The 27,924-nt window shown below is 36.8% G+C and overlaps 1 protein-coding gene across 4 annotated transcripts in view; it reads left to right on the top strand.

Annotated features, from left to right (window-relative positions):
• The first annotated feature begins 424 nt into the window (after positions 1-424).
• The window catches only part of Yes1 (YES proto-oncogene 1, Src family tyrosine kinase), a 73,040-nt gene continuing 45,540 nt past the window's right edge, over positions 425-27,924 (top strand). The window contains exon 1 of one of the 4 annotated variants that reach the window (XM_076836545.2): positions 425-579. The gene's annotated coding sequence lies outside the window, so the exon portion shown is untranslated. Of the gene's footprint in view, positions 580-654; positions 672-693; positions 892-1,288; positions 1,350-27,924 lie in introns of those variants that run through there. The other 3 variants (XM_076836546.2, XM_076836544.2, XM_076836547.2) reach the window with 3 other exon arrangements.

Here is a 27,924-nt window from a genome sequence, read left to right as displayed (position 1 = left end):
CTCCCGGGGCAGGGACAGGATCCCAGCCTCGGAAAGAGGCCAGACGCGAACGTTTTTGGACGGCGACCAGGGTGGTGAGGAGAGTGTGAGCAACGCCTTCCTGGCTCACACGGCTGGGCTGAGATTTTACTATCCACGACAAAGAGTGCGGAAGCATAGTACCGAGAAGCAAACAGCCAACCAAGAAAAACTCAACCCTGCTCTCCCCCACGACAACAAAGCCCCAAAGCCCTCGGCACGACGGCCCCAGAGCAGAGGGGCAGGAGAAAAGGCAGGGGGGCGGAATCGGCGCGCCCCATTCAATCGCCGCGGCAGCCAAGCCGGCCAGCCGCGGGCCCGCGGGTGGGCAGCGGCGCTGTGGGCCTGCTCCGCGGGTGGAGAAGCGCCTCCTCCCCACGCCCCCTCAGCCTGCGCCGCCCCGGGAATCCGCCCCGGACCCCGCCGCCATGTTGGGTCAGGAGGAGTGACCCGGACCCGCCGCCGACCCGGACCTCGGCTGAGCGGCTCTGGGCCCGCGGAGGGGCGGGGGGCGCCGGCGCCGGAAGGCGCGAGAGTCGGGCCAGCGCGGCGCGAGTTCCGGTAAGCGGGCGGTAGCGCGCAGGTAGCCGCAGCCCCCGCCCCGCGCCCGCCCCTACCGCGGAGCGGAGGGGGCGGGGCCGCGAGAGGAGGAGGTGAGAGTGGGGCCGAGGGGTGGGGAGCCCGGGAATTCCCTCCTCCAGAAGTAACGAGTCCCGGGCCGGCTCCGCCGTCGTCGCTACCGCCTCGCGCCCCGCGCTGAGGAGGTGGAGGAGGGAGAGGGCCCCGCGGACGTTGCCTCCGCTCCGCGCCCCCTCCCCGCCGCCCCGAGCCGCAGCAGCAGCAGCGACTCATGCGAACGCGGCCGGAGGGCAGGTAAGGAACCGGCGTGGCCGGGTGAGCAGAGGCGGGCGACCCCGGCCCCAGCAGCGCAAGGCCCTGGCTCTGGCGCCCGCCCGCGCCCGAAGGCGCCGCCGCGGCCGCCGCCGTTCCCCGCCTCCGCCGGCCCCGAGCCGGGAAGTTGGGGAGAAACTTCTCCCCTCCCCCGGCTCGGCCGGCGGGCGTGTCTCCTAGCCCGCGCTACCTGCTCGCCCCCCGACCGGGTCCGGGTACCCGTCCTTCCCGGTCCCGCCCAAGTCCGACTTGAGGTCCTCGGAGCTTTGGGACACCCCCCAATCCCGCATCTTGAGGGCGTGGACCACCGGGCCAGGTTTATTTTTGCCCCCATGGTTGGTGCCGGGGGCCAGGGAAGCGGCCTTTCTGTCCTAGAGGCTGGACGTCTGTCTGAGTGTCGCCTGATGCCTGTGGCAACTGTGCAGGGAGAGAGGAGGACGGTGTGTGGGGCGAGTGGTGAGCCTCGGGCTTCACTTGGTTTGATTGAAAACCGCAACATGTTTAAAGTTTTTCTTTGTTTTGGGTTGGGGGTTGGGAAGTAGATCATTCAGAGTCCGCTTTTACAGCACCTTGCCACCACCTCACGTTCGGTTCTCTGTCCACATGTGTTAAAGAAAATTTTGTTTTAAACGGTGTTTTTCTTCTTGATAATTGTTTCCAGCTTTTGCCGTATTGGGCATGGGACAGAGTTGTTTCAGGAAGCTTTGGAAAGTCACGTCTGGTGTAGGAATAGCGTTATTTTTTGTTTAATAGTGAGAGGGACACAGTGTAGTTCGGACTTGGTTGAATTATTTTCTGCATAATTGAACAGTCATAGAATAACATACGGTCAAATATTTAATAAATTATTAAATAAAAGTGTAGTAGCACCACTGGTGTGTTTTCACTTAGATGATTTAACATGTATGATACGATGATAGTATGTATATTCGTTCTTTGTAAAATTACAGTGCCGTAAGTGTCTAGGTAGTTCTAAGCGTATATAAACCATACTGTTTACTTTCTTTATCCGGTTAAGTTTCTCAAGTTAAATTACACTCTAAGGAAAATATTACTAAATGTGTACTTGTGACCATGTGTTAAATCCAGTAACTAGCACAATGCTTGGCACAGAGTGGACAGGAAGCATTTTGAATGGATAATAAAGGGGTGTCTTGAATTAGAAGCTAACGATCTTGTATGCATCACATATAATAGTCATATATCGTACTGTAAGAAAGTTGTATTTCATCAAGGCCATTTTTCTTACAAATGTGTGAGATCCTGTTCTATTGACTCTTAATTGTGTCTTAATTTTTGCATACTAGCTAAATCTCAGTGAAGAATTTAAATGCTGGTTGGCAATTCAGAGGGTCCTAAATTTGAAACAACGACAACAATTGCCTTTGATCTCAATCTAAATACAAGATAGTTCATATCCAAGTTTCCAGGATAAAAGATAAAAGGGTTCTTAAAGTATGTACTCTCTTGTAAGCACGATAATGTTATAATAGCTTTAGTTTTGCAGTTAGTTTTTGCTGACTTCATAAGCTACAAAATTGACTCCTTGCTTTTCAATCGAAAGTGATATTACAGACTTGACCTCTCTTCCTGGGATAGATGGAATTTGTCTTATGATCAAAGTGTAATAGTAATACATGGTTGAAATATTTTTTTGAGTTTAAGTAATTCTCAAGCTGCAAAAATTAATATTTGTGCAAATGAAACTTATTGTATATAATGACCAAAGAGTAAATATGCTAAAAGAATAGCAGTGACCCAATATAAATGAAATATTACTAATGCAAGATTTGTTTATATTCAAAGTTGAATTGTGCATCATTTGAATCTGTAATTTATTACTGTTAATAGTTTTTCTTTACAAATATATTTAGCTTTCAACATAGTGAATTAATGCAATGTGGACATCATTTTTTGTGTTAGCATTATATTAAGAAAGAATTTTAATCAAAAATTTTTGAAAAGCAATGCCTGATGTCTAGAAATGCAAGTTTGGGTGATAAGACTTTATTTTAAACAAACAAAACCTGCAAGGAAGTGGTTTTAATACAATTAAAGATGGGAGAAGGGAACAGGCTATGATTGGGAAAGTTCTTTTAACCTGGTGGTGGTCACAGGGGGGCTGGCCTTGGTATAATTCATTAAGTTGTACATTTGTGTGCTTTTCTAAAACTGTTTTATTTCACATGGAACTTCTTTATTTTTTAAAGAATCCCATGTGTAATGAAAATAAGGGGCTTGGATTGAGAATTTAGTATTTGGTGGTGAATAACTTTGGAACACTGCCTAGACTCTCCTTTGCAAACAGGATTAGACTTATTAAATCATAATTGTTATATACTGGCTGGTGTTTATAACTGCCTTGAAAATGTTGCATACTCACTTCTAAATGTTCAATAATTGAAGAATTTTGAAAAAATTTTAATAAAGTTATGGGTTTTCTATGTTAACTATTTTAATTTTGATGGCAGACACTAGGTTTTACTAATTTATGCATTTTAAAAAAATTTTTATGTATTTTAAATGACAGCTTAAGTTTAAGTGTCAGCTATATGTGGCAAACCCCAAACTAGAAGATGCTGTGGGCAACTTTTGCTGCTTCTGAAATGTTGTTGCTTATTTTATAAATATGCCAAGTAAATAGCAGTAGCATCTTATCCTTTTACCTCTACTAGGAAATCAAAATGTGCTTATTGAAAAATGGATACTATTCTGTAATCAACTACCCTATTTTTCAGAAAAGTAGGTAAAATGAAAAAACAGAACTTTATGACATCAAAATAATAAGCATTATTATTTTCAGTTTTATAGAACAGTAATTCTTTAGATCAGTAATTTCAGCCTTAGTTTCAATAGTCTTAGGATGGTGTGAAATTCTCAGTGCAAAATATGTTTACATTTACTTAAATTTTATGAAGATGTATAGTACCTGAGGGGAGAATATGTTTTGTTTTGTTTTTTTTCTCAAAAGAAAACAAATGATTGTCTGGTGTTTGAGGTTCAGAAATGCAGAGAATCATTGCTTATGCTACTTTACTTGCATTGTGTAATGTTTACTCACTGTTTTAGATGTCAATGTTGTTGCTTTGCATTGTTGTCAAGTTAAAGAAGAGATCAAGCTCTGTGCCAAATTCTTATATCACAGGAACTGTGTCATGTTATAAAGGTGATGTTTGTGCTACTGGCCTTGTTGTGTGGATATTTACAGGAAACTTTAGTAAGATCTTCCATTGTTCAGAACCCTAAATGGCTTAGGTCACCTTCAGTTCACATTTAAATAGATTTATAATATAAATACAAGTCCTCTAGCAAGGTACGACTAATTTTCTTTAATAATCTATTCCTATTAAGGTATTTTGATGTCTTATCAGTAGTGTGTGCAGCAGTTTGTGTGTGCCTGTGGTAGGGTATGTATTATCTCTTTTCTTCCTCTCAGCTGCTCCAGTGCCACAATTAGGCTGCGTATTGCTCAGCTGCAGCTGCTTGGTGATTATGAACCATCCAGCTCCTGTCTAAACTCAAAGGCAGATTTAGCAAAAGGAGCTATAGTAACTGCAGAGGGTGAAAGAGAAGAGCTGGTGTTGCTGCCAATATCATTTTAATGTGTCTGTATGCCAAGGAATCATTGGCTGCAGCAGCACTACTGTTGTCTCAGAACTAGCAGACTTGATAGCAATATATCCTTGTCTGGATTGGGTTTACCTTTAAGATCTTGGAACCCACTTCAGGAAAGACAGAGAATCCTGTAATTGCAGAGTATAGCAGCACAGTGTAGTATGGTACTGATATACTGAATTACAAGCCACTGCGCTTCAACTCCTCCCCACTCCCCATCCCTGGGTAGCAATGCCCTTCACTTGCTGTTGTTTGAGTGTACAGTAAGATTAGAGATTGAAAATTCTTTGACTCATACACAGTATACTCCATTCTGCTTTAAATTGGAATTCTTAGAATAGCTCTTGTTGTTTGGAAAGTGTCGTGATTGCTGATGGACTCCCTGCTTTCTCCTAGGAAGTGGAAGAACCTCAAGAAGGATTATTTCTAGAACTAGATACACAAGGCATATCCCCTGTTGCTGCCTGAATTTTGGCAGAAGAAACCCTAGATTCTTTTCTCCTCCGTCCTCTACCTTATTCCTGTTGTTTAAGATGAACATTAACAAACACAGACCAGTGTCAGCTATATGCAGCAAACCCCAAACTAGAAGGTGCTGTGGGCAACTTTTGCTGCTTCTGAAATGTTGTTGCTCAGTTTATAAATATGCCAAGTAAATAGCAGCAGCATCTTATCCTTTTACCACTACTGTATACTGAAAATCTGGAGACTTTTTTTTGCTAATCCTGACTTGACTTAGTTGTTCCGGGTTTGGCTAATTTGTGATGGGGGTTAGGGAGCACTCACACTTTTATAACCTAAAGGAAGGAAGAGGAAAGGAAGGAAGAGGTACAGGAAGACTATACACTTGAGTATTATCAAGTACACAGACATAATTAATGACACTGGTGTGATGATCTCTTCCTTTGTGTTCTCACAAAACCCATGTGACAGCACATTTTTTGCATTATAACCATTTCTTTCCAAGGCTGGACTTATCCTTGACGTAGTGTTCACTGTGGTTAGGACATTTTCATATTAATCCTTAACAAAGCCCCTAGTATAATACAAAGTAAATTTTGAACTGTTTTCATGGATGTGTCCGAGCATAGTTATATGACTTCGTAACTACAGATGATTTTTAGACATGACAAATATTTCAGGTATACCTTTACTAAAATTTTATAAAGTTAACAGTACTTTTTCATAAGTTAAAAGTTAAATGAATTCTTTAGACTTTTGTTCTCAAAGTTTTAGTCTAGGTAGTGATTTCGTAAAACAATTTAAACAGTCTTGCAAATATGAATTTATAGGTCATTTTGATATTTCTTCTTTTTAAAAATTTTTGGTTATAGATGGACACAATACCTTTATTTTATTTGTTTATTTTTAATGTGGTACTAAGGATCAAACCTAGTGTCTCACACATGCTAGGCAAGTGCTCTATTATTGAGCTACATCCCAAGCCCCTCATTTTGATAGTTTTAACATTAGTAGAAAGTTTTTTAGTATGTTTTATTTTAAAGATTTTTATTTTGTTGAATATAGAAAGTCTAAGGTATAAAAAATATAAAAATCCTAGATTTTTCTGAAATGCATTTGCCATTTTATCATGTTAGTAGTAAGTCAGTAGTATATGTTTGTGTTTGCCTAGGACAGAAAGGAAAATAATTTTTTTATGCCATAATATGTGTAAAGGAATGCATAGTTGATATGTCTGGTAGATTATTAGGGGTGGGGACAGGGATAGGAAAGGACTGACCACTGAAACGTGGCCTCTCTCCTAGCAATGTATAGACTCTAGGTTTTGTTTCAGCTGACTACAGAGGATATTCACTCTCTGATGTTTTTGGTATAACTTTCAGTTTCTTGTCATTAAGTCAAAGTTGGGGTAAGGTGGAAAAAGTTGGCTTTTGTGTATGTTAATACTGGCAATTGTTCCATAGCAAGTGTATTGATTTCTAACTTGTTTTGATGTGATTAGTATTTTACAGATAAGGATACTTTAAAAAATAATAGCAGTCAGGTGTTTGGAAAGCAGCAGAGAAGGAAATATAACATAATAAGGAAAGAACTAGAATGAAGAAGAAAATCTGGGTTGTAATTTCACTTCTAACAATAACAAGCTGTGTAGCTTTGGTGAATTCAGTAAACTTCCTAGACTATTTGAAGTAAGAAGTAATTGGGCAAAATTGTTTCTAATAGTCTTTCAACCTTATGTAAATTTGGACTTTTGCTAGAGTTGCAATTTTTGTGATATTGATAAAATTTTAAGAATGTTTTAGTTCAAAATTTGTGGTAAGATTAGAGATCAGGTAAATAAAAATTATAATAAAAAAACTGACCCATGGACTTTAGCACTGAACTTTCTCAAGCAGGTAGTAGTATTCCATTTGTTATGTGAACATTTATTGACCCTGTCATGTGATAAAAACTGCTATAATTTATATTATGAAAAATAATTTCAACATGAATGACTGCCTTTCTCTAGGAATTCACAGTTCAGTAGAATTGGCTTTGATTATGAGGCTGTTATACATTTTGTAAGTTGGTAGATCTTTTTAGTGAGATAATTCATTACAATACTTTTGGGTTTTGATGGCATTAGGTTTGTGATACCTCTGAAAGTTTAATAAGATCCTTTCCACTAGACAGATTTAGCCTCAAGTAAATTGATTAAATTTTCTAGGCAGGAAAATTTGATTAAATGTTATTCCAGGCATTAGTTCATTACAGATGTTTGTGAATGAGATATATGGGCTTTTATATAGACATTTTAGTATAGAAAGATGATTGAAAGGCTTTTAAAAAACATTTCGTATTTATGTTACAATAATGTCATAAAATGATGCTTTAATTATCCTCTTAAAGCAGATAGTTCCAAAGTCAGTTAACAGGTAATCATAGCTATTTGGATGAGAACTTTGTCGAAGTGTATCAGGAAAATAGCTATTATGAAAACTCACATTCTCTTTTTTTAATTGACCAAAGCGTAGACTACTTGTTCTGAATATTTTTCTTTAACACATGTGGTTAATAATTGGAATAAAATAAGCATGAGCATTTGAAGAGGGTTAGCATTTGAAGGTTTGCAAAATAGATTTCTGAAAAAAGAAAATAAAATTATAAATAGTATTCCCAAAGTTTGTCATTTAGTTCTTTGAAAATGAAAATCTATTTTGCCAGAAAAAGTCTCTTTTGTGACATAATCCTTCTTGGTTAGATTTTTAGGTAATTCACTGGAGTTAACATTTTAAAAAAATTGTAAAAAGCCAGACAGGTATCATGGTGTTTCAGGGGTTAATTTGTACTCTTTTTTTTTTTTTTTTTTAATCTGTAGTACTGAGAATCAAACCCAGGGCCTCACACATGCTAGGAAAGCACTCTACCACTGAGCTACAACTCCAACCCCATCTGTACTCTTTTTAAATATATGAAATATTTGTCCTCCAAATGCTGCACTTATGAGGTGGATAAGCCTATAGTCTTGTCACTCACCTTTGCTCCCCACTTTTCTAGCCCCTATTTAAAAATCACTGTTACGCATTCAGTATTAAAATGCTAAGACCCTCCCAGTTATGCCTTGTTAGGCGGACTTCAAGCATAGCCTTAAAGTCCCTAGTTGCTACCACCCACTAGCTAGGGACTGTGGCCTCCAGGCTAACCCTGTAGGACTGTGTGAAGTGTCAAAAGATTTGGAATGAAACCAAAATAGTAGAAAATGACTTGGGAAAATAAGTAGTGACAAAACAGTGTTTATAGTTTTCCCTTCTTTGACCTTTTCTATTTCCCATCTTTACTCTTAGACTTTGGAAGGAAGGAAGCCTGTTGTATGACAGGTGTGGTGGATGCTACCCTTTCATGTGCATATCACAGTTAGCTTAAATATTTGAATTGTTTCTAGAATACACAGAAAAATTGTGGCAAAGGTAGGTATTTATTACAGTTGAAGTAACTGAGGATCAGAAAATATATGTGATTTGCTAAGGTCACATAACTAGTGATTGGACAGAACTTGGATTTGAATCTAGAGCTTTATTCCTTAGGAATAAGGAACAGTGATTGAAAGGACAATTTCTTCTTTCTTTTCCACTACATTATACATTTGAATTGAAAACAGAAAATTTTCAGTGACTTATACTTTCTTTTTTTTTCTTTTTAATTTTTTTAAAGAGAAGAGAGAAATTTTTTTAATATTTATTTTTCAGTTTTAGGTGGACACAACATCTTTATTTTATTTTTATGTGGTGCTGAGGATTGAACCCAGCGCCCGGCGCATGCCAGGCAAGCGCGCTACCGCTTGAGCCACATCCCCAGCCCCTTATACTTTCTTTTTAATGGATGTGGCTTTGCGGTACATGTTTCATAATAGATGTCAGTATTAATTCATTAGCAGAAAAAGACTGATTATTGCACTAACTAGACTTTAAAGTGCTACTCTTTTGTAAGTTTGGCTTTATAATGGAAAATGATACACTAAGTCCAAAGTAATTTTTTTTCTCTTTTTACAAAATAAAATGTTTAGCCCAGCCAGCCATGTGGTGGTACATGCCTGTAATCCCAGCAACTCAGAAGGTTGAGGCAGAAGGATAGAAAGTCCAAGGCCAACCTCAGCCATTTAGGCCCTAAGCAACTTACTGAGACCATGTCTTAAAATAAAAAATTAAACCCCCAGGGGATGTGATTCTTAGTAAAGTACCCCTGGGTTCAAATCCCGGTACTAAAAAAAGGAAAGAAAGAAGTATTTAGCCTAGATTTACAGAAAGAAAATCCTTAGTGTGTTTTCCCAACCAAGTGCCCCCCCCCCATCTTTATTTAATTCACCAAAGAAACAAGCATGCAAAAGATAGGTTATTACACTAAGTAAACTGTAGCAAATTCTGCCCTTTTGTAGGTTTGGATTTGCGTGGTCTATGTATAGTCTGTATGTATAATGTAGTCAGTACCCCTGCCATGTGCAAATATATACACTATATTTATATATGTATGTGGATATAGTTTATATTTATCTGAATCTTCTGACTTAAAAGATGATCAAATCATTACTATACAATGTTGCCTTCATTTCTACTAGTAGATATAATTTTTTCCTAGATGAGGTAGTAGAGATAGATAGAAAGTCTTGCTACCTAATGGTTCTCTGTCACATTTCAAGACATGTGCTGTAGATAGAGGCACTTACTAATGTGCCCTATCAGTAGGATAGTGATTTCCTATTTTCACAGACATTCAAGGATGCATTTGGAGGAAACAATAGGATTCCTCTAAACTGGTTGATTTCTTTAATTTTTATTATCTTTCATACTTATTTGTTCCTATAAATCCTATTGTTTACATGAATTCCTCATCTGGAAGAATATTCTTGTCTAAAGCTTAAATGGAAATTTTGTTTGCTACTGTTTTGCCACTGTGTCAAGTTCTTGCATTGACAGTGATTTCCTTCACCACCTTAAAAGACTTTTCTTCATTGACTTCCTTTTATTTATTCACTTGTATCTCTGAAGAATATACCCTTTGTCCTCCCTAATAAGCTGGAGCATTGTTTTCTAGTGGACTACCAGCTATACTTTGTAGCATTATTGTCCCACAGAGAATATCCACAGTGCAACTCCTTCTTGCTGGCCAACAGTTCATCATTGCCCAAGCTTAAATCTTTACATAAAGGTTGGCAGATAAGTTTTACACTTCTGTTACTGAAATGACTGCCACTGGAATTTAAGCTGCATGAGGGAAGGGATTTTTATTTTGACTACTGAAGTTATTCCAAACATCCAGAACAGTGACACTTTTTTTTTAATGTGTGCAGTTTTTTTCTTTTTTTTAATTGGCATATTATAGTTATAATTTGTTATACTATTCATACTGCATACAATAAAATAGTATAATTTGATCAGTTTCATTCCCCAGTACCTCCCATTTCCCTTCTCTCCCTCCTCTTCCTCTATTCTATTAGTCGTCGTCGTCTTCTTCTTTTTTTTTTTTTTTTAATTTGTTCTAATTAGTTATCCATGATGGTAGAATGCCTTTTGAGACACACAGGATGTCTCTCTCATTCTACCCGTCTTCCCATCCCCACATCCTCACCCTTCCCTTCAGTCCCTTCTGCACAATCCAAAGTTCCTTCATTTTCCCCTACCTTCCCCAATGGATCAGCATCTATTTATCAGAGAAAACATTCGGCCTTTGGTTTTTTGGGACTGGCTTATTTTCATTTAGCATGATGTTCTCTAGTTCCATCCATTTACCTGCAAGTGCCATAATTTTATTCACTTTTAAGACTGAGTAATATTCCATTGTGTATATATACCACAGTTTCTTTATCCATTCATCTATTGAAGGGCATCTAGGTTGGTTCCACATTTTAGCTGTTGTGAATTGAGCTGCTATAAACATTGATGTGGCTGCATCACTTAGTATGCTGATTTTAAGTCCTTTGGGTATAAACCAAGGAGTGGGATAACTGGGTCAAATGGTGGTTCCATTCCAAGTTTTCTGAGGTATCTCCATACTGCTTCCCAAAATGGTTGTACCAATTTGCAGTCCCACCAGCAATTTATGAGTATATCTTTTTCTCCAAATCCTTGCCAACACTTATTGCTTGTATTCTTGAAAATTGCCATTCTTACTGGAGTGAGATGAATCTTACAATAGTTTTGATTTGCATTTCTCTAATTGCTAGAGAGTATGAACATTTTTCCATATGTTTGTTGATGGATTCTATTTCTTCTGTGAAATATCTGTTCAGTTGTTCAGTTCCTTAACTCATTTATTGATTTTTTTTTTTGGGAGGGGGGGTGTTAATTTTTTTGAGTTCTTTATATGTCCTGGAGATTATTAGTGCTCTGAGGTAAAGATTTTTTTCTCACTTTGTAGGCTCTCTCTTCACATTATTGATTGTTTCCTTTGCTGAGAAAAAACTTTTCAGTTTGAATCCATCCCATTTGTTGATTCTTAATTTTACTTTTTGTGGTTTAGATGTCTTGTTAAGGAATTCAGGTCCTAAGCTGACATGATAAAGATTTGGGCCTGCTTTTTCTTCTCTTAAGTGTTTCTTCTAGTGTCTAAGTATTTGATCCACTTTGAGTCAATTTTTGTGCAGGGTGTGAGATAGAGGTTTAATTTCATTTTGCTACTATGGATTTCTAGTTTTCCCAGCACCATTTGTTGAATAGTCTATCTTTTCTCAATATGTTTTTGGAAAAAACAAAAAAAAAATATGTTTTTGGTGCTTTGTCTAGTATGAGACAACTGTATTTATATGGGCTTATCTCTGTGTCTTTTATTTTGTACCATTGGTCTACATGTCTATTTTGGTACCAATACCATTCCATTTTTGTTACTGTTGCTCTGTAGTATAGGTTAAGGTATGATATAGTGATGCCTCCTGCTTCACTCTAACTAAGGATTGCTTTGCCTATTCTGGGTCTCTTATTTTTCCAAATGAATTTCATGAATGCTTTTTCTAGTTCTATGAAGAATGTCATTGGAATTTTAATAGGAATTGCATTAAATCTGTATAATAACTTTGATAGTATAGTCATTTTGACAGTATTAATTCTGCCTATCCAGGAGCATGGGAGATCTTTCTATCTTCTGCAGTTTTCTTCAATTTCTATCTTTAGTGTTCTGTAGTTCTCATTGTACAGGTCTTTCACCTCTTTTTTTTTTTTTTAATATTTATTTTTTTAGTTTTCGGCGGACACAACATCTTTGTTTGTATGTGGTGCTGAGGATCGAACCCGGGCCGCACGCATGCCAGGCAAGCACGCTACCGCTTGAGCCACATCCCCAGCCCCTTTCACCTCTTTTATTAGATTGATTCTCAAGTATTTTTTATTTTTTTGAGACTATCGTGAATGGGGTAATTTTTCCTAATTTCTCTCTCAGAAGATTTCATCACTGGTGTATAGAAATGCATTTGATTTATGGGTGTTGATTTTATATCCTACTTTGCTGAATTCATTCTATTCTAAAAGTTTTCTGGAGGAATTTTTTGGATCTTCTAGATGTAGAATCATGTCATCAGCAAATAGTGGTAGTTTGAGTTCTTTACCTATTTGTATCCCTTTAATTTCTTTCTTCTGTCTAATTGCTCTGGCTAGAGTTTCAAGGATGCAGTTGAATAGAAGTGGTGAAAGAGGACATCCTTGTCTTGTGCCAGTTTTTAGAGAGAATGCTTTCATTTTCTCTATTTAGAATGATGTTGGCCTTGAGTTTAGCATAGATAGCTTTTACAATGTTGAGGTATATTCCTACTATCTCTAGTTTTTCTAGTGTTTTGAACATGAAGCTGTGTGCTGTATTTTGTCAGATGCTTTTTCTGCCTCTTGAGGTGAACATATGATTCTTATTTTTAAGTCTATTAATATGATGAATTACATTTATTGATTTCCATGTGTTTAACCAATCCTGCATCCCTGGGATAAACTCCACTTGATCGTGGTACACTCTCTTTTTTATATGTTTTTGTATGCGATTTGTCAGAATTTTATTGAGAATTTTTGCATCTGTGTTCATCAGGGATGTTGGTCTGAAGTTCTCTTTCCTTAATGTATCTTTGTCTGGTTTTGGTGTCAGGATGATACTAGCCTCATAGAATGAGTTTGGAAGGGTTCCCTCCTTTTCTATTTCATGGAATAATTTGAGGAGTATTGGTGTTAATTGTTCTTTGAAGGTTTTACAGAACTTGGCTGAGAATCTGTCTGTTCCTAATCCTTTCTTGGTTGGTAGGCTTCTATTTTATTGCTTGAAATTGATCTGTTTAAATTTTCTTTGTCTTCCTGATTCAATTTGGGTAGTTCATATGTCTGTAGAAAAATGTTGATGTCTTCAAGATATTCTATTTTATTGGAGTATAAATTTTCAAAATAGGTTCTTTTTTAAAAAAATTATTTTTTAGTTTTAGTTGGATACAATACCTTTATTTACTTATTTTTATGTGGTGCTGAGGATCGAACCCAGGGCCTCACACATGCTAGGTGAGTGCTCTACTGCTGAGCCACAACCCCAGCCCCAAAATAGGTTCTTATTATATGTATTTTAGTAGTGTTTTTCGTGATATTTTCTTTTTCTTCATGAATTTTAGTGATTTGAGCTCTCTCTCCCCTTTTCTTCGCTAGCGTGGCTGAGGGTTTATCAATTTTATTTATTTTTTCAAAGAACCAACATTTTGTTTTGTCAATTTTTTATTTGTTTCTTTTGTTTTAATTTCATTAATTTCAGCTCTGATTTTAATTATTATTTCCTGTCTTTGACTACTTTTGGTGTTGATTTTTTTCTTTTTCTGGGGCTTTGAGATGTAATGTTAGGTCATTTATTTGTTGACTTTTTATTCTTTTAATGAGTGAGCTTAATGCAATGAACTCTCCCTTTAGCACTGCCTTCATAGTGTCCCAGAGATTTTGAAAAGATTGTTCATTCCTTTGGTTTGTATCTCTGTGCATTCGTCTATTCCAATAAATCTTAAATTTGGTCTTTTATGTTATCCCATTTTTCTTGGAAGTTCTGTTCATGGTTTCTTACCATCTTCTTTGTGCGGTTGACTTAATTTCCAGTATATATTTTGTCTTCATTCCTGAGGTTCTGTCTTCTAAGTGGTCTAGTCTGTTGGTGATACTTTCCATTGAAATTTTAATTTTGTTCATTGTTTCCTTAATTTCAAGGATTTGTGGTTGTTGTTTTTTTCCACGATCTAACTCTATTGAAATGATCTTTCACTTCCTGTATTTTCTCTTTGATTTTACTCCTTGTACTACCTTTAATTCAGATCAGCTTAACCTCGTACATTTTAAATTCCTTCTACTGTGTTATCTATGGATTCTATTGTTGGAACATCTTGGTTTGTTTGAGGTGCTTTGTTCCCTTGTTTTTTCATGTTGTTTGTGTGTCTTCCCATCTAGTGGTATGGATCTGAGGCAGTAGTTTCTACCCTGTAATCGTACAGTGTCCCTGAAGGCTTCTAGTACCTTACCTTTAAAGGAGAGACTAATAGTAACAGCACCCAGTGCAAACAATATACACTTTTAAACAAAATAGTTCCTATTAAGGCTTCTACAGTTTTGTTGCAATAAACAGAAATAATATGTTAAATTATTGTCTACAATATAAACAGTAAGTCTACTGAAAGGGTTTACAGTTTCTAATGATGGACAGTGAAGGAACAGAAGTAGGGTAAGATGTGATATTTATGAGGGAGAAAGAGAGAAGATAAACGTAAAAATTTATAGTAAGAACAAGGGGGGAATTAATAGAGGTTGGCTGTTAGTATGAGAGAAGTAAGAGAATCCAGGGAGACAGGTAGGTGAGAGAAAAAATATATATACAGATTTTAAAGAATAAAATAAATAATCAAAAAGTAAAAATATAAGAATACACAGAAAATCTGTATTGTACTATTCAGACATTCCATTTCTCAATAAATTGATGCAAGAAAAATATTTAAATTCTAAGATGATAGAGATGTGAGAGAGGGGGCAAAAGAAAAAAAAAAAGATAAAGTTTCAATGGAAATTTGAATGATAGCTTCCATTGGCTTTCAAAAAATTTCTCAGCTTCCCTTCTTTGATGATAGGTGGAGTTGTCTGAAGTTTGATGGTAGGTCCAGTCCAGTTTCCTGGGACCTGTTGGGTGGTGAGCCGATAGCAAGATGCCCTCACACCCTTTTCCAGTCTTCCCTACCATTGTAGCTGGCCTCCTCTGTCCCTGTGCACTTCAGGACTCCCTAAGCTGTAGACAGCCCAGTTTTCTCCAGCTGAGTTCCCCGCAGCAAACTGCCCCAAGTCTCTGGTGTTCCATGACCCACATAAGCCCAGCTACAATCTGATGGACCTGGGCTTCAGATTTCCCCAGGCTCTGCCTTGCTACAGACCCTCAATCTCAATTCCTCCGTTTCAACTTGCAAGGAGAACACCAGGAATGTGCTCACACAAAGGAACAACACTGCAAATAGGCAGCCAGATGGCGGCCACTAGCACACCCAGCAGAAAGACCTCAGATGCAACCAGATTTGCAGTTCCCCGACAATATATCTCCAGGCCCTGGCTGGTGTCTCCAAACTGAAGCCCCACCCCCCCAGATGTAGGTGGTAGTAGCAGCGGCAAACTTGGAGGCCCTAGATGGTATCCCAAAATGGTGGTGGCCACGTGTAATCAAACCTGTGGGTACTTTGTCAGTGGACTTCTGGGTAAGTGGGCAGCGGGTGATCCACTGGTAGTCTGTGGGCAGTCTGCAGGCAGGAGATCTGCAGGTGGACATTGGGCTGTGGGCAATGTGCAGGCAATAGGTGGGCAGATGGGCAAATGGCTGATGATAGGTAAAAGTCATCTAACAATCTGTGCTCAAAAGGCGGGGGATTTGCTGGTAGATGGCAGGTGATCACAGAGGGCAAATGAGGGGTAGCCAGGGATCAGTGGGCAGTAAGGCTGCCTTTCAGAGGAGCAGTATTTCCTCTGATTGAATCCAAAGTCAAGGAGTGACAAGGAATGTAGCCTCTCTCTAAGTTCACCATCTTGGATCTCCCTGATGGTGACACTTTTGAAGTATTTTTGAATGCAGGAAATTGTAACAGTCAGCTAGTAGTGTCTGCCTACCATCAGCATATCAACAAATAACTCCTCACTAAACTCAGGCAATAATCATATTTTTTTTTAACTTTGGAGTGGCAGACCTAGTACTAAGCTAGTAGTATTAATAATCAAGTAAATTCAAATAAGCAATCTACTGGAGTCTGATATAGAAACTGTGGTTTGATTTGGCAGTGATTGTAAATGTTAAGAGAAGTAGAACTTAAATTATTTCTAAGGACAATTATCCATTTACAGTAAGTGGGTTATGTTTATTTTTTAAGTTTCTTATTCTGTAAATATATGTCTAGAATTATGCTTCTTAAGCACTAAATACCTCTTACAATTATAGTATGTGAGCAATTTATATGGCTATCTGTTCATAAGGAGAGCTAGTCCCTGGCAGGACAATCTAGCTCCCCAAAACAACTTCACACCCAAGAAGGGGGAGGATGGATTTTTGGTGGACAGTTAGCTGTGTCTGCCACAGGTTGGGACAGGAAATAACCTAGCTGTTACAGTTAGCCATCTGTATGAAAATAGACTAATTTTATAAACAGAGTATTTTTTTGAAAAAGTTGGCCATAAGTGAACTTCCTTATTTCAGGCTTCAGTATTTCTAAAGAAGCAAACTATGTATGATAGAAGACTTCATAACTCAGACCTTCTTGAAGTTTGTTTTCTAAAGCAGAGTGTCTGATAAATTTAATTTTGTATTTTTAGGTGGGAAAAGAATCTAGAAAGATATTAGTTATTCTAATTTTAACTTAATTAGAACCAATAGAAAAAATAAGCTAGTGATATCTAAATTCTAGAAAGAATCTTTGGAGATAAGGGGCAGTGTCATCATGAGTTTTATTTAAAGTATCAGGGAAGAGAATTCTCTATATTACTATGTGTGCCTTAGATTTCAGGAATCATGAGAAAAGCAGTAAGAATATGATGTAAGATTCTAATAATGTATCACCCAAAGGAATGAAAAGTCTAAAAATGCTCCAAACATTTTATAGGTAAAGTACAAGCACTCTGGTGGGAGAGGGAGTTCAGAGTCAGACTAGGATTGTTTGTGTATTTACTCAGCACTTCTGGTAATTGAGGAAAGACATTAAGTAGTCATATCAAAGAATTTGATGGGGGTGGTAGCAGGTAGAAATTAATAGTGAAGCTGACATTCCCTCTCCCCCACCATGTTACTTCACCACCTTTCCTTTCACTACTCCATTAGCTACTCCTATTGGGGCTTGCTCTGTTGTGTTTTTGATGAATGTAAATAGGAGGAGGAACTCATAATAAATAAAGTCAAATAGAAGAGAGGGTCATGAACCTGTTAGTATATATTTTTAGATATATTTGTAGTTGTAGTTGGACACACTACCTTTATTTTATTTATTTTTATGTGGTGCTGAGGATTTAACCCAGCACCTCGCTCATGCTAGGCGAGCGCTCTACCATTGAGCCACAACCCAGCCCCCTGTTAGTATATTCTTACAGTACAAATAGGATTTTTAGAAAGACTGCTGTTTAGGAGAAGGAAAAACTAATAATAAGAGAGACATCATAGATCCACAGCGTAGGATAATAGAAATAATAGACGACAGAGAATACCTTGTACTGTAATGATTAAAATCTTTTAACTTTTGTATCAAGAGGTTGTTCTTTAAATAAGAAAAGTTAGAACAAAGATAAGAAAATAGTTAATAAGAGAGCATTTAGCTTTAAATTATTTCAAGTCTCTAGGTTCGAAAGAAAGTTTCTGAAAGACTTTTTTTATATTCCCAGAGCCACACCAGTAGTAGAGAAATCATGGAGATAGGCAGACATTTCAGAAAACAGTAAAATGATTAAAGGGTAAATTTTAATAAGTGCAGACACTGAAGTTGCCTTTAATTATGTGGTGCTGAGAATTGAACCCAGTGCCTCACACACACTAGGCAAGCGCTCTACCATTGAGCCACAATCCCAGCCCCTACAGAATTACGTTGGTTTTTTTTTTATAGTTACTTGTCCAGCAATGCTTTATTGACTCACTGAACCTCTATCTCTAGAGTTGAGTAAATGTTGCATAAAAGATCATCTGTCAGTAGTACTTTCCTGTGCCATTCAGTGGTCAAACCTGAGAGGTTCCCTTCTGACAATAAGATCTAGTGATTCCTTTTTTTTATCTTTTGGAGAGGGGGTGCTGTCTCTCTTTTTATTTTTCCCACATCCATAATTAGTTCTTCTAATGACATGATAAATTGCTTTATCTTTTTTGGTGATATTAGAGCCAGGAATGTTAAGAGCTTTAAAGCTCATTTTATTATCTTTCCAGGTGTTTTGTTTTGTTTTGTTTTGCTTTTTTAGGAAGATTGAACTGGAATAATATATAAGCCTGCTTATTTATTAATAATATCTGTAAAATTGTTTTACTTTTGCTAGTATGTGAATAAAGATACCTTACTTTTGTTTTGAGGTAGGGTCAGACAGGTCTCAAACTTATAGCCATCCTCTCTCTGCCTTAGCCTCTCAGGGAACTAGAACTACCAGTGTGCACCACTGCACCCAGCCCCTTAAAGTTACTTTAATTTGACTTTCCACCTAAAGCCTACTCTACATTTTTCCAAATGGTGAATTGCTTTGTCAGTAACCTTTGCCAATTTTGTTTTTTTCTTATAGATTTTTAGAAGCTCTTAACTTATTGTGGATATTGATTCTTTCTATGTCTTTAGGTTACACTTTCTCCATATCTGTGCTTGTCATTACTTCATCTAATTCTTATATCTTTTTTTATTTTTTGGCACCAGGGATTGAACTCAGGGGCACTCAACCACTGAGCCACATCCCCAGCCCTATTTTGTATTTAGAGACAGGGTCTCACTGAGTTGCTTAGACTGGCTTTGAACTCAAGATCCTCCTGTCTTAGCCTTCAGAACTACTGGGATTACAGGCATGGCTACCGTGCCGGGCTTTCCTTATATCTTTTTTTAAAAGTATGTTAAAATAATTTTCCTCTATGACTTATGGATTTTCTGTTTCAAGAATACTTTCTCTCAAAATTTTTATCTTTTTATCTATCAGATAAAAGATAAAAATATCTTCTACATAAGAATCATTTTAAAAATTCTATTATAGGTTTGTGTTTTGTTTCACAATGTTAATTATTCAGCTCTTTACTCTGGAATTTATGTATGTTATGAGGTAAGGATCTGGGTTTTTTCCCTTCAGATGATAAAGCTTTCCAGTGCTAGTTATTAAATCTTTTTCACACCCGTGGCATTTACATTTTTGTTTTTTAAATACCCTTGGGTCTGTTTCTAGACTTACCCCCACCCCCCTGCTCTTTTCTTTTCCAGGAATTTCAATGTTTATTCCTATGCCAGTACCACATGGCTTGATGCTGATAACTCTTACCATGATAACAGTAGCAGCAGGGAATAATGTGTATTGCGCGTTGACATGTGTCAGTCCCAGTGATAAATGCTTTGATGTAGTTTAGCTGATTATTTCTTACAAAGCTCTTATGAGTTATGTGTTTTTAATATCTTTATTTCTTCAGGTAAAGAAATCTTCAAGAGATTTAATTTACTCAAGTTACCAGATTATTCTATAACCCAGGTCGGTTGGTCTGTATCTGTGTGTGTGTGTGTGTGTGTGTGTGTCTCTCTCTCTCTCTCTCTCTCTCTCTCTCTCTCTCTCGTCAGTTTTTAACAAAGCAACTTTAAGAATACACTTTTCACTAGTATTTGCATTCATAGTTTCCTAAGTACATATTATTATTTTCTTCCTTTTTAGATATACATGACAGTATAATATTTTTTGACATACATACATGAAGTATAACTTATTCTAATTAGAGTTCCATTCTTGTGGTTGAACATGATGTGGAGTTATACTGATCATGTACTCATATATGAACATAGGAAAGTTATGACTGATCCTTTCTACTGTCTTTCCTCTTCCCATTCCTCTCCCTTCCCTTCATTTCCCTTTGTCTAATCCAATGAACTTCTGCCCCCCATCCCCTTGTGTGTTAGTGTGTTAGTATTCATATATCAGAGAGAACATTTGGCCTTTGGATTTTGGGGAGATTGGTTCATTTCACTTAACATTGATTTTTCCAGTTCTGTCCATTTACTGGCAAGTACCATAATTTTATTCTTCTTTATGTCTTGAGTAATATTCCATTGTGTATATATACCACATTTTTGAGCATTTTTTTGTTACACTTATTTATAGGTGTTTGTATGTGTACTTAAAAAATGTTAGTTTAGAAATAATTTCAAAGTTGCAAAAGAGTTTCAAAGAACTGGATACCTTTACCCATATCTACCAGATGTTAACTTTTTGTCTTATGTATTCTGTGATCCCCTACTTAGATACAGGTGTATGTATATGTATATCCCCCTACACCATTTGAGAGTTAGTTGCAATCATACTGTCTTAATACCCTTGAATATTCAAGGTGTATTTCCTAAAAACAAGGACATTTTTTTATATAACCACAATATACAATTATCAAATTCAGTTAAGTTTTTAGTATCACTATAATATCATTACCTAATTTCTAGTTGTGGTTATTAAATTCTGTTCCTCAAAATGTCCTTATTTATTCACCCACCTGTGAATGTGACCTTGTCATATTTGGAAATTGGGTCTTTGTGGATATCATGAAGTTAAGTTGAAATCATCCTGAATTAGGGTGGGCCCTTGATTCACTATGACTGGCATTCTTACAAAAGGAATACACCATGTGAAGACAAAGACATCAAGGGAGAATGCCATATGACAACAGGCAGAGATTAATGTGATGCAGCTATAAACCAAGGAACACCAAGGATTTCCGGCCACAGTCAGAAGGTGGAAGGAAGCACAAAACGATTTTACCCAGAGTTTTAGAGGGAGCACGGCCCTGCGCACACCTTGAGTTTGGAGTTCTTACCTCCAGAACTATGAGAGAACACATTTCTGTTTTAAGCTTTTTTTTTTTTTTTTTTTAATAGCCTTAGGAAATATTACAACAGACCATAATCACAAATTTCCAATTGTCATAATTCCTTTTATAACAAAAATCTAGAATCCAATTTAGGAGCACATGTATTTAGTTATATTTCATAGTTGGAACAGTAAATACTAGAGAGTAAAATGTATTTATACATTTATAAGTTATACTTCATGTATGTATATAACTATATAACTTATAGTTATATCCAACTAACTATATTTAGTTAGTCTTCTTTTTTTTTTTTAAAGAGTGTGTGTGTGTGTGAGAGGGAGAGAGAATTTTTTAATATTTATTTATTTTTTTTAGTTATCGGTGGGCACAACATCTTTGTATGTGGTGCTGAGAATCGAACCCGGGCCGCATGCATGCATGCTAGGCGAGCGTGCTACCGCTTGAGCCACATCCTCAGCCCTCTTTAGTCTTCTTTAACCTGAACAGTTCTTCAAATCTTTCTTTATTTCTCCAAACATTGATGTTTTTTAAATCAGACTACTTGTTTTGTACAGTGTGTATCAAGATTTGTCTGATGTTTTCTCATGAGTAGATTAAATTTACAAATTTGGGGCAGGAATACAGCATAAGGGGTATTGTATCCTTCCTCATATAACACATTAAGAGGCACACTATGTTAACCTGTCCAATTATTTCAATATTAACTTGATTGCTTAGTTACAGTGATATTTGTCAGGTTTCTTCAGTGTGAATTTAGCATTTTTCTCTTTAATTAATCAATTATATGTGGGTAAAGTTTTAGCCTCCTCTGATGATTCTTTCCTTAATTCACCTGAGTTAATTATTGCAATGATGGTTACAGAATAATACTTTTCTAACTCTGTATTCTTTTTCTTTGGGGGTGGCAGGTACCTGGGGTTGAACTCAGAGCACTCAATCACTGAGCCACATCTGTAGCCCTGTTTTGTACTTTATATAGAGACAGGGTCTTACTGAGTTCTTAATGCCTTGAGGCTGGCTTTGAACTCTGGATCCTGAGCCACTGGGATTACAGGCATGTGCCACTGCTGCTGGCCTGTGTTCTTTTACATTTATTAGTTGGGATTCTGTAAGAGAATATTTATTATCAGAAGAATTTATGGAGTTATTTTTAGTTAGCATGTTATAATTTATGTATAGTATTACTATGCATTTTGGTTCTCAAAGTTATTCTAGTTTTGGATAGCAAGAGCCTCTTTAAGCTGTCTCCTGTGTACTTTTGATAGACCCCCTGTATTTTTTGAGTAGTACTTATTTATTTTTGGTATATGATGTCCCAGGTGCATCTTGTGTTTGCCTTGCTGTAACTTTGAAATCTGCCACTTATTCAAGGAGTATTGGTTCCTTTTAGCAGGTGTGAATGGTTTTCAAATGGTTCATTTTAAAATTAATATATTGTATTATATTATATTATGGTACACACCTGTAATCCCAGTGATTTGGGAGGCTGATGGAGGAAGATCACAAGTTCAAGGCCAGCTGCAGCAATTTAGAGAGAGCCTTAGTGACTTAGTGAGACTCTGTATCTCAAGTTTTTTAAAAAAGGACTAGGGATATAGCTTAGTGGTAAAGTACCCCTGGGTTCAATCGCTAGTTCTACCAATCAGTCAGTAAAACTTTATAACTTGCTGTTTTGGTATATAAGGAGCTACTTATTTCTTCATACATTTTTGTAACTTCTTTAGAAAAATATCTTGTGTCTAATGGTTTTTAAGTTAATTCTCCTAGTTGTTGAGGGGTTTAAATAATCATATTATGCAGAAATAATGATTATAATCCTAGTTTATTGCCAGTATTTACCCATCTTATTTAAAAATGATTTCAATATAAAAAAATTGTTACACATTTTAATTAGACTATTTCTAGTATTTACTGTTCCAACTATGATGCCAGAGTTTGAGCTTTAAATATAGATATATAATATACAGAAGGATTCTTCTATTTCATGAGAGTTTTTATTTTATTAAATGTAGCAGTAGATGTTGACTTAAATAATTTTTCTTGGCTTTTATAGGAAGAAATGCCTTTTCTTATTTTTTAACGTGTTGATGAGCAGACTAATGATTAGTAAACCATTCTTACATTCTGAGAATAATTTTTTTTCTCCGAGTGGAGAAGGATAGAACAGGGATTATGAGCATTTTCCAGTGTAGTATCTACCAGCTACGAGAAACAGTTGAGCACTTGAAGTGTAGCCAGACCAAACTAAGATGTGCTATAAGTGTAAAATATACGTGAGATTTTAAAGACTTAATATAGTAAAAAATAATGTAAAATAACTCAGTTTTATAATGTTGATTACATTTTGTGTATATTAGGTTAAATTAGATATTTTGTTAATCTTAACCTGTTTTAACTTTTACCCTAAATGTTTCTACTAGTTTTTTGTTTTGTTTTTTTGAGGGAGTGGGGGGGCAGTAGTGAAGATCGAACCCTGGGCCCTTGCACATGATATTTGAGTTCTGTACCCCTGAGTTACATCCCAGCCCAGATACCAGAAAATTTAAAATTACATGTGTAACTTATGTGGCTCTCATTGTATTTCTGTTGGACAATCCTGCTCTAGAGCCATACTGCCTGTGATCATTTTTTTTTTTAAAGAGAGAGAGAGAGAGAATTTTTTATTTATTTTTAGTTTTCCGCGGACACAACATCTTTGTTTGTATGTGGTGCTGAGGATCGAACCAGGCTGCACGCATGCCAGGCGAGCACGCTACCGCTTGAGCCACATCCCCAGCCCCCTGTGATCATTTTTTAATGGGAGAGTAAAAATAAGGTGATTGTAAGGATTAAATGGTTAATATATAGAATACTTAGAGCAGTGGTTAGCAATGAGAAAGTACCCTATACAGTTACTATTCCTGTTAAGGTTACGAACTGCATAAGGCCTGGGAAGTTGTTTTGTTTATTATTGTAGCTTAGCCTTTTAGGCTTTCAAATTATTCCTCCCATGCTGGGGCTAGAACCCCAGGGTCCTTCCACATGCTGGGGAATCACTTTTACCACTCTAGTACCTGCTCAATTAGTATTTTTTGAACGAATGAACATAGAGAATTTCTGAGTAACTGAGGTAACTTTGAAAAGGAGCTCTCTTGATAACCCGGTTTGAGACCAGCTTGGGCAATTTAAGGAAACCCAGTCTTATAAAGGGCTGGGAACATAGCTCAGTGCTTGCCTAGTGAGCCTGAGGCTCTGATGTCAATCCCCAGTTCTGAGGGAACAAGTTAAAAATTTAAAAAGAGGGCTGGGTTGTGCTCAGTGGGAGAGCACTTGCCTAGCATGTGTGAGGAACTGGGTTTGATTCTCAGCACCACATGTACAAATAAATCTTTAAAAAAAGTTCATTGACAACTAAGAAAATATTTTTTAAAAAATTAGAGAAAGCATCACATAATTTACCTTATGAAATGTATATTTTGGGTTTTTTTGATAGCTTTTTTTCAAGGTTGAAACTATTTTCATAGTTGTTTAGGTCGCCTATGTTTTAATTCTATTAATTTCTATTTGCCTAGACATCCATTTCATCCAATTCTTAAAAATTCATACAAAATCGTCACTTTCTATTCAGATTATCTGTGGCTCTAGTACCCTTCTCATACTTAATATTGTGTATTTTCTCCCCTTTTGTGTGTGTGTGTGAGAGAGAGAGAGAGAGAGAGAGTGTGTGTGTGTGTGTGTGTGTGTGTGTGTGTATGTATTGGGAATTGGCCCCATGGCCTCACACATATTAAGCATGCATTGTACCCTGGAGCTTTACCTCCAGCCCCCTTTTGTTTCTTTTTCTTTCTTTTTTTTTTTTTTTAAAGAGAGAGTGGGAGAGAGAGAGAGTCGGGGAGGGAGAAAGAGAATTTTTTAATATTTATTTTTTAGTTCTCGGCGAACACAACATCTTTGTTTGTATGTGGTGCTGAGGATTGAACCCGGGCCGCAAGCATGCCAGGCGAGCGCGCTACCGCTTGAGCCACATCCCCAGCCCCGCCCCTTTTGTTTCTTGACAAAGATGAGGTATAGTGATTTACCTATTTAACTGATTTTTATTTGCAAATTATATTGGAATTTTTATTATAATAATAAAATTAAAAGAAAAGGTAATAAATTAGAAATGTAAGTGGGAAATTCCAGTATGTTTACAAATAAAACCCCCTTTTTTGTCGTTATTTTTCTCTAAATTCTAAATATTTAATTCATTTGTTTATATTATTTTGTCTTTAGTAGAGTTGCGAATGGCTTTGAATTTTTTCTGACTACAGCTTTTGCTATAGCTCATTGATGTAAAAAGTTGTTATTTTATAATTACAGTTTTTGTTTCTTGTTTGACATAAGAGCATTGGATCATGAAAATTTTTCATCTCACTTAGGAAAGTTTGAAAAAACAACTGTACAATTTTTTTTTAGGACTTCTGGTATATATTCTGTTTTATTACTCAAAAAAATGCTAATCAACACTATGAGGAAATTGTTTCCAGTCAGAATTAATTTCAGCATCTAGACATGAAATTTTAAACACCCATTCCTAAAACAAACAATATAAAATATGGACAATTGTATGACAAATGTTGCTACAATTCAGTTCAACAAACTTTTATATACTTGCTCTGAGCCATCAAATACTGCTAGTAGTATTATAACAGTCTGGTAAGGGTATAAAATAGTATCAGGATTTCAAATGTTGTCAACATGTTGACTTCTAATATAGTTTTTCATAGAACTTTGTGTATTTCTAAATTGGAAACTTTCACACCTTTATGTGATAATTTGGAAAATCAAAATGTTTTTCATTTTTAATAAGACTTTTAAAATGTTGACATTCATACACATACTTATTATGTACATGTTTTTAAAAATTATTTCAGGCTTGAAATAGTACAGCACAGAAGTAAAGAATATTTCAGAAATATTAAACCAAGATTGTTTCTGGCTTTCTTTGGTCATCTTTAAGAAACTAGATACTGAATATAAATGATCAATTATATAGCGTATGGTAAAACGCTCCCTATGTAATATGAAGATAGAAAGAGGCATCAGCTTTTACGTGATGAAAAACTTGTTTATCTCCTTTTAATGTGACAATTTCATCAGACTAGAATAAAACCATCCATGCTGTTTCCACATTCGTTTCTTGACTCCTGTATTTTGCTTCAAAAAGCAAAACAGACAAATTGATATTCTTTGGAGATTCAAAATGTAAATGCATTTGAAATTCGAGATATAAATTGATTGAAGTCCTTCAGAGCATATATTATACATCTGTTTTTGCCTTTGTAATATAGATATAGCCCTTGGAGCTCAGCTGTATATAATTTGATAAATACCAGATCCTATTTTCTCATAAATTTTTACTTTCATTTATTCTGGTGCCTTTAAGATTTCTACCTATTTCTACATTGAAATAGCAGCAATTTCTAAATAATCCGTAATGCATAGATTTTTATCGATTGTCATTGTCAGAATGAACTGATAAACTTTGTTGTAAATTGATGCTACCATGAATTGGCATCTGATTTTTTTTTTATATCCTGTTGAGGTGAGGGATATTGGATATTAGAACCAATCCCCCATAGATACCAAAGGATGACTGTATGCTGATTCCAAGTATGGGTCCTGTGAGAGACAAAATCATGGCTCCCTATGATGTCCATGGCCTGTGAATATATCAAGTTATGAGATGGCTTAGTCTGTTTTCTGTTGCTATAACTGAATAACAGACTGCATAATTTTTAAGAATAAAGGTTTATTCAGCTCAATCTTGAGGCTGGAATGTTCGAGGCTAAGGAGATGTCTTTGATGTGGACCTTGCTGCTGGTGGGACCTGGGTGAGAGGGGTCCATACAAGAGATAGTCAGACTGGCTTTGATTACAGACCCATTCTCAAGACAATTTATTAAGCCATGAATAGATTAATTCTTTCAAGAGAGCAAACCCTTCATGACCTGCTCCCCTTTTAAAGGTCCCACCTGCTCCATCCCACCTCTTTATGCCTCACAATGGCAATTAAACAGCAACATGAATTTGGGGAGCATACATTCAAACCATAGTACTTGATAAAGGGGAAATTACAGTTGCAAATGGAGTTAAGGTTACTAATAAACTGATTTTTAAAAAGGGAGCACATACTGGAGTATCCGGTGGGCCCAATCCAGTAACAAAGATTTTTGTTTGTTTGTTTTATGGTGCTGGGGCTTGAACCCAGGGTGTCATTCATGCTAGGAAAGTGCTCCATCACTAAGCTACATCCCCAGCTGCAGTAACAAAGGTTTTTAAGAATGGAAGAAGGTAGAAGAGTAAAAAAAAATAAAATAAAAGTGTTGCTGCCTTAAAAGTTTGAGGAAGAAATCTGTGAGCTAAGGAATGCAAGCATCACCTAGAAGCTGGAAAAGTCAAGAAAACCCATCTTGTCTTGAGTATGCTTTGAGTCTCTTTGAAATACAGCCCTGCTGACATCTTTGAGTTTTAGCCCAATGAGACTACTATCTGACTTCCAAAGTATTAAGTTTGCATTGTTTTAAGCCACCAAATTTGTTATAGCAGAAATAGAAATGGCACTGAGTCTTCAATCAACTTTTAATTCTGTCACTACTTTAGTGACATACAGCTTCACTGTTCAGGCCTCAGTTTCTCCATCTGTAAAACAGATAACAATAGCACATATATTGCAGGATGTGGTAGTGCTTGCCTGTAATCTTGGTAATCTGGGAAGATTGCAAGTTTGAGGCCTGCTCAGCACCTTAGTGGGGCCTGAAGAAATTTTGGTAAGACCCTGTCTCAAAATTTAAAATAAAAAGAGTTGGGGATGTAGCTCAGTGGTAAGGTGCCCCTGGTTTCAGTCCCCTGGTGCTTCCATTGCATACACTTACATATATCTGTTGTTTAAATGGTGATATTGTGAGT

Source organism: Callospermophilus lateralis, chromosome 17 (assembly GCF_048772815.1).
Source record: "Callospermophilus lateralis isolate mCalLat2 chromosome 17, mCalLat2.hap1, whole genome shotgun sequence".
In the NCBI taxonomy this organism is placed as follows: domain Eukaryota; kingdom Metazoa; phylum Chordata; class Mammalia; order Rodentia; family Sciuridae; genus Callospermophilus; species Callospermophilus lateralis.
Note: the sequence above shows the minus strand (reverse complement) of the source record. Positions and strands in the feature narration are given on the sequence as shown.